Raw genomic sequence first — 7,783 nt, 5'->3', positions numbered from 1 at the left:
GGAGCCTCAGGGACTCCCTGTAGGATCTGGGGGAGATCCTGAGTGCAGGATCTTGGATTCAGTTGTCACCACCCACAACTGAAGGGATGAGGGGAAGAAGAGTTGTCTAGAGCAAGCCTCTCTGAGAGGTACCTTCTACTGAGGGACCTAGCCAACCCGAGCTTATCTCTCAGAAAGAGAAGGACCTAGAGAAATAAATGACTTCCTTCTGTCGTTTTTTGCCTCCCATTAGCCAAACCCAACCAGAAGCAAGAGGACATGGAGGTTCGTGGATGTAATACATATAGCCCAGCATCTGGGGCATCTTTGCAGGGTGGAGGGTGGGGAGAGGAGATCTGGGGGGACAAGAGGAGACTTCTGGCATGGGGAATGGAAGCAACAGATGTTGAAGGGTTTCTGATGCTTCTTTGAGGACAGGATTCTGTTGGGTCAGGTCCAAACTCTCAGAACAGCTGCTCACACAGTCAAGTCACTGACCCCACCCAAATCTTAACTAAGGACGAGGAGAGCCTGGGAAGAAGATATCACTGGGGGCAGCCCAGAGGAAAGCTGCAGAGGGCAGCTGGATGGGCAGTTCAGACCCGTAGAGAGGTTCCATCCTCTGCTAAAGGAACAGAACTGAGAGTGCAGGAAACTTATTGGTAGCTCCACAAAGACGGGGGTCTTGATGTTTCTCAAGCAAACTCAAGTAGTGCCTCACCTACTACTCAAGAAGTAGGTAGGTGCTCAATAAATCCCCGCTGAAGGGACGAGATGTTTGGGCAAAGTGTAGCAGTCTGATTATATTCTCAATATAAAAGCATCCTGTTGCATTTTTCAGCATCTAGACCTCCCAGGGCTGTTGAGGTATTCCTCATCGTTTTAGTAATGGCTCTTGAAGGAACCCCCAACACCAGAAGGGTCCAAATGGGGAAACCACAGCCTAGTATTGCTCTGATGTTTCCTGGGTCAGAGAAGAAAACCTAAAGCCCGTTCCACAGCTGCCTCCTTCTCTCCAGCTGGAAATAACTCTGGGAACAAGTGGCTTGTGTCTCTGCATATTTCTTACTTGGCAAATCAACAAGCAGTTGGATTAGAGGATTAGGCACGAAATGAATGACTAATGCTTCTGTGAGATGCTATACGGAGGACATGAAGCCGGTGGCAGAGAACGAGCTGACCTGCAGTTTCCTGAGGCAGGTCTCAGACTATGCTCCTGAAGCAGTACAAGCAAGGGGGCTGAGATACATCTAGTCCTCTTCTTTCTTAGCAAGGTCCATCTTGGCTAATGTCTTAGCTCCTGGCCTATGGATTGCTAAATCAAATCAAAGGACTCACTCTGTCACTAATACATGTTAAACAGTTACCACGTGCCAGGCTAGTGCCAGGCACTGAAGTCAGGGCCGTGGATAACACTGACAAGCTTCCTACCCTCACCTGAACTTATATTTGAGAGTATGTAAGTCACAGCCACATGGAATTTGCAGTAATGCAGATTCTGGAGCCATACGCCTAGATGTTCTGAAGAAAGAGATCTGGAGTGGGGACCAGGAATCCGTATTTGAAAAACAAGCATCCTGGGGTAGTACTAAAGTAGTCAGGCCATTTCTTGAAAACCAACTGGTCTGCCTGGGATCTTACACATTGAGAAAAATGGCTCCTGGGTCAATTAGCACCTGCCTTCCCAAACTGGAATTCTGCCTCACGGGAAGGACACTAGATTCACAAGTAGGCAGAAAAAGAGAAAAATCTTACATTGTCAAAATTACTCGAATTGCTTAAGAAGGTACCATGTTTGAGGTTTTTTATATTGTCTTTTAAAAAGACCATCCCAGCCAGTTTTCCTCCACCATAGGGAGAAATTTTCATTTCTTTGATGGCTCGCTTGGCAGTCCTGCTGTTTAAAAAGCACCAATCCTTAAATACTCCACACTGCGTGATAGTGTCTTTACAAGTGGCACACAAGGAATTGCAGATTCAAGGCCCCATTTCAGTCTAACTTTGGGGCATGCACTTATTGAATGAAGTGGCAGGAAGAATTGCTTGTGCTATTTAAGTTATTATTTCTTTTTCTTAATTTTCGTTTCAAATCCAAGTAGTTAGATTGGCAGAAATTAAATGGACATTTAATAAAAGCCCATAGTTCTCGACAGACCATGAAAAGCATCTGCCACTTGCATTTTCCCATTTTGGGAAAGCTGAGAAGACATCCAAGCCCATGACTTCCTTTGGGGGAATTCTTTATGATTAGGTCCCAACACTTACACCACGTGGTCTACAGGTTATTGCACTCAGGTTGTGTGAAACTCTATATTCAGCGGTGCTATTCACACAGACTACGGTGTAAATGACACCCTGGAGTTGTGCAGTACACAACCTGCACAGCCTGATGTGATGGCCCTAATTGTACCCAGAAGCAGTCAGGCAACTCCATGATTCAGTTCCAGGCCTTTGATTGGGTGGGTAAGGAGTATACTTATTTTGTTGCTTTCAAATAATACAGAAGTGAAAACTGAGACAAATGAAACACCCAAGAGAATCTGAGTATCCATATTTCCAATTACATTGAACATGCATTCTTCACCCACATGAGTGCCAATTTGTATTGCTCTGAGTTGCATTGAAATTGGCCCAAGCCCCTGGGGCACTTCTTGCCTAGTTTTACTTGTTATCCTGGGATAATTGGTTTAAAACTGATTACTGGGTCACTAATTATGGGGCCTATTGACAGTGTATTTCAGCTTAGGGAAGCAATTAAAAAGTTCACCCTAATTAATCAGGGGTAATTAACAGGTCTTAAATTTTGTCAAGAGATTAATTATCAAGAAATCCAGAAAAAAAAAAAAAGAAATCCAGAACAAATCAATGTGCATTCCAGGAGGGAGAGAGAAGTCCAGTCATTGGAGCTGGTGGTTGTTTGGGTCATTCATTCATTCATTTAACTAATGTTTACTGAGCACCTACATGGTGCCGAGCGCAGAGACCAGGGACTCCAGTGGCTTTGCTGATGTAGCTTCCTATTGAATGGGGAGTGGTCAGACATGTGAACAGAAGGTTGTAGAGAGCCTTTTTGAAGACATAATAATAGTAATATTCCTAGCTACTTGTTTTGGGTGTTTATTATATGCTACATGCATTAGTAACTGTTTACATCTTTTATTACATTAAGTATTGACACTGATGGGCTTTCCTTGTAGCTCAGTTGATAAAGAATCTGCCTGCAATGCAGAAGACCTGGGTTTGATTCCTGGGTTGGGAAGAACCCTGGAGAAGGAAATGGCAACCCACTCCAATATTCTTGCCTGGAGAATCCCATGGACAGAGGAGCCTGGTGGGCTACAGTCCATGGGGTCGCAAGAGTTGGGCATGACTTAGCGACTAAACCATAACAACCATTGACACTGACCATATTAAGTAAATTCTACTGGTTGTTTAAGAAGTAGGACAACTGAGGCCCAGATAGGTTAAGACATTTGCCCCAGGGCTATTTTTGTTGAGCCTCTCCATTTGTCAATGTTCTGAGAAAGGAGATGAAATTGAAGTCTTCCCCTAAGGGTAGCTACTAAGAAGGCAGAATAATGAAGTGAAGTTCAAGGACTCTGGAGCCAGACAGCCTGTGTCAAATCTAAACCAATCGTTAGGCAAGTTCATCACATCTCTCTGTGACTCCACAGTCCTCTTCTGTCAAATGGACGAATAATAGCAACCTCACTGCCCTATTTTAAGATGATGCATGTTGTGGTCTAGTCACTAAGTCATGCCTGACTCTTGTGTCCCCATGGACTGTTGACCACCAGGCTCCTCTGCCCATAGGATTTTCCAGGCAAGACTACTGGAGTGGGTTGCCATTTCCTCCTCCAGGGGATTTTCCTGACCCAGGGATTGAACACAGGTCTCCTACATTGCAGGCAGATTCTTTACCAACTGCTACCAGGCGTGTAATAGTAGTAACCTCGCTGCTCTATTTTAAGATGATGCATGTAAAATATGTTAAGTAGTTCCTGGTATGTGGCAAGTGATAGTAAGTGTTAGCTGTTGATACTACTTATTACTGCTTTCTTACAGAACCTGGAGTTTTTTGCCTTCCAGCTCTTGTTCTACCAGCTTGGATTATTCTGCCATGGAGTTTTATAATAGATTTCTGTTAAGTTTGGGAGTTTATTGACTATGCCAAAGCCTTCAACTGTGTGGATCACAATAAACTGTGGAAAATTCTAAAGTAGATGGGAATACCAGACCACCTGACCTGCCTCTTGAGAAACCTGTATGCAGGTCAGGAAGCAGCAGTTAGAACAGGACATGGAACAACAGACTGGTTCCAAATAGGAAAAGGAGTATGTCAAGGCTATATATTGTCACCCTGCTTGTTTAACTTATATGCAGAGTACATCATGGGAAATGCTGGACTGGAAGAAGCACAAGCTGGAATCAAGATTGCTGGGAGAAATATCAATAATCTCAGATATGCAGATTACACGACCCTTACAGCAGAAAGTGAAGAGGAATTAAAAAGCCTCTTGATGAAAGTGAAAGAGGAGAGTGAAAAAGTTGGCTTAAAGCTTAACATTCAGAAAACTAAGATCATGGCATCTGGTCCCATCACCTCATGGGAAATAGACGGGGAGACAGTGGAAACAGTGTCAGACTTTATTTTTGGGGACTCCAAAATCACTGCAGATGGTGAGTGCAGCCATGAAATTAAAAGACGCTTACTCCTTGGAAGGAAAGTTATGACCAACCTAGACAGCATATTAAAAAGCAGAGACATTACTTTGCCAACAAAGTTCCGTCTGGTCAAGGTTATGGTTTTTCCAGTGGTCATGTATGGATGTGAGAGTTGGACTGTGAAGAAAAGTGAGTGCTGATAAATTGATGCTTTTGAACCATGGTGTTGGAGAAGACTCTTGAGAGTCCCTTGGACTGCAAGGAGATCCAACCAGTCCATGCTGAAGGAGATAAGTCCTGGGTGCTCATTGGAAGGACTGATGCTGAAGCTGAAACTCCAATACTTTGGCCACTTCATGTGAAGAGTTGACTCGTTGGAAAAGACCCTGATGCTGGGAGGGATTGGGGGCAGGAGGAGAAGGGGAAGACAGAGGATGAGATGGCTGGATGGCATCACCGACTTGATGGGCATGAGTTTGAGTAAACTCTGGGTGTTGGTGATGGACAGGGAGGCCTGGAGTGCTGCAATTCATTGGGTCGCAAAGAGTTGGATACGACTGAGCGACTGAACTGAACTGAACGGATGCTAATGACTGAATTATTCCCTTTCCTCAAGTTCTCCTGTAGCAGCCCTAACTCTCAGAGTGAAGGTATTTGGAGGGAGGGCCTTTGCAGAGGAATTAGGTTTAAATGAGGTCATTAAGGTGAGTGACTTTTGATGGGATGAGTGCCTTTATAAGGGTTTCCCCCCCACCAAAAAAAAAAAAAATAAGGGCTTTCCCAGTGGCTCAGTGGTAAGGAATCTCCCTGCCAATGCAGGAGATGTGGGTTTGATCCCTGGGTCAGGAAGATCCCCTGGAGGAGGAAATGGCAACCTATTCCAGTATTCTTGCCTGGGTAAACCCATGGAAAGAGGAGCTTGGAGGGCTACAGTCCATGGGGTTGCAAAGAGTCGGACATGAATGAGCAACTGAGCAAAATTTTTACCTTTGTGGAAACGGGAACTAGCATTTATTTAGTTTTAATATGTAATATCTTTAAAACTTTATAATAATTCTATGAAGTAGCGATTGTGACTCCTCTCATTTTCAATATAGAGATCGAGGTTGAGTGAAGTTATTTAACTTGACAAAACTGTATAGCATGTAAGTGATGGAAATGAGAGTCAAGTCTTTGATTTTACACCTTTGTTTCTTTATTATCTCAGAGCAAAAATTTTTTTAAGTTCTAAGCAAGCTGGGTATTCCTCATTTTTTAAAAATAGGCAATGTTTTATTAGCCACATACATCTCAACAAAAAAGTCAGGGACACAGATTTGGCTATTTAGATTATTGAAACAAGCAGATTAGATTTCTTTTCACATATTTAAGAGGAAACACATGACTAGAAATATTGAAAAGGAAACTGGGTTAAACCAATTCCTAAGTCCTTATCCACTAAGGAATCAATAAAGGAAAAGATATTTTGAAACTAAAAATTAGGGAAGCCTATATTTTTTTGGGCTCCAAAATCACTGCAGATGGTGAGCGCAGCCATGAAATTAAAAGACGCTTACTCCTTGGAAGGAAAGTTATGACCAACCTAGACAGCATATTAAAAAGCAGAGACATTACTTTGCCAACAAAGGTCCGTCTGGTCAAGGCTATGGTTTTTCCAGTGGTCATGTATCGATGTGAGAGTTGGACTGTGAAGAAAGCTGAGCGCCAAAAAATTGATGCTTTTGAACCGTGGTGTTGGAGAAGACTCTTGAGAGTTCCTTGGACTGCAAGGAGATCCAACCAGTCCATCCTGAAGGAGATAAGTCCTGGGTGCTCATTGGAAGGACTGATGCTGAAGCTGAAACTCCAGTACTTTGGCCACCTCATGCGAAGAGCTGACTCATTGGAAAAGACCCTGATGCTGGGAGGGATTGGGGGCAGGAGGAGAAGAGGACGACAGAGGATGAGATGGCTGGATGGCATCACCGACTCAATGGGCATGAGTTTGAGTAAACTCTGGGTGTTGGTGATGGACAGGGAGGCCTGGCGTGCTGCAATTCATTGGGTCGCAAAGAGTCAGACACAACTGAGCAACTGAACTGAACTGATACACAATTTAAACGGGGGAGAAGTAAAAAACAAAATAAAGTCAGATCGTTTACATTTTACAGGCTTCAATTAAGCACATAAAACTGTACTATTTATTTCTCCATGAACTTTTATGAAATTCAGATCACAGCATGTCATTTATAAACCTTTGTCTTTCTTGATCATCTATACATTTTGCACAGTTCTTGAAGACAACATCATCATCCCACCCTCTTTTAACTTTGAAACTGGCCTGAGGCTGGGATGGGCCAGTGAGATTAAGGACAGGGTTTCCACTCAGAATGTTTTCTATAGGACTCCTTTCTTCTTCAGCTTTTGTTCTTGTTCCTTCCTGGCCTGCTCTTCTGTTCTTTCTTTTTAAATTTTTTCCAGGTCTGCAAGAAGACGGTGTCATCACCGTCACTCTCCTCTTCAAAATCTTCATCTTCCTCGCCTGTTAGAGGATGGTCTACATCAAGCTTGGCCACGGGAATCTGGTCCAGTGGAACTTCTTTGACACTGAAGAGGAGGCTGTACGTTCTCAGGTTGGCCGATCTCTATTTTTACCTTGCAGCAGCAGCTCTCTGTCTTCCAGCTCTCTCCTGAAATCACAGATCCGCACATCTTCAGGGGAATCCTGAGTGGTCTGTCTATATTTTCTCTTTGTATGAGAGGGTAGGTCTCTGCTTGAATACTGCTTTGAGCATTAGTTCAAATCGCCTTTTCCTTTTCCTCTCCACCTCTTCTTGAAGGTTCAAAAGCTGTCTGAGCTGCTGTGGTCATCCTTTATGCTTCAGGTTGTCACAGGGAACCCGCAGACTCTTCACCCCTGTCCCACTCGGTGAGGGGTGGCCCTCTGCGGAATCAGCTGGACACTGTGCTCTCCATGCCACCGGAGACTGGAGAAGCTCATCTGCAGCGCTGGGGCCTCCTCTGCCCGCACTGGGTTCTCTGCCTCAACCCCCAAATGCCCTTTCCAGCTCCACCCACAGTCTGGTTTTCTCCTGCCACTCACTGTGGCCCAAACTCAGATACAGCCTGCTACTGAAGATCATACAGACAGATCATACAG

General features: G+C 44.1%; 1 pseudogene; it reads right to left on the bottom strand.

Moving 5' to 3' along the window:
* Window positions 1-6,820: 6,820 nt before the first annotated feature.
* Window positions 6,821-7,494, bottom strand: LOC136157382 (spliceosome-associated protein CWC15 homolog pseudogene; annotated as a pseudogene).
* Window positions 7,495-7,783: the final 289 nt, after the last annotated feature.

Source organism: Muntiacus reevesi, chromosome 2, assembly GCF_963930625.1.
Source record: "Muntiacus reevesi chromosome 2, mMunRee1.1, whole genome shotgun sequence".
Lineage (NCBI taxonomy): Eukaryota > Metazoa > Chordata > Mammalia > Artiodactyla > Cervidae > Muntiacus > Muntiacus reevesi.
Note: the sequence above shows the minus strand (reverse complement) of the source record. Positions and strands in the feature narration are given on the sequence as shown.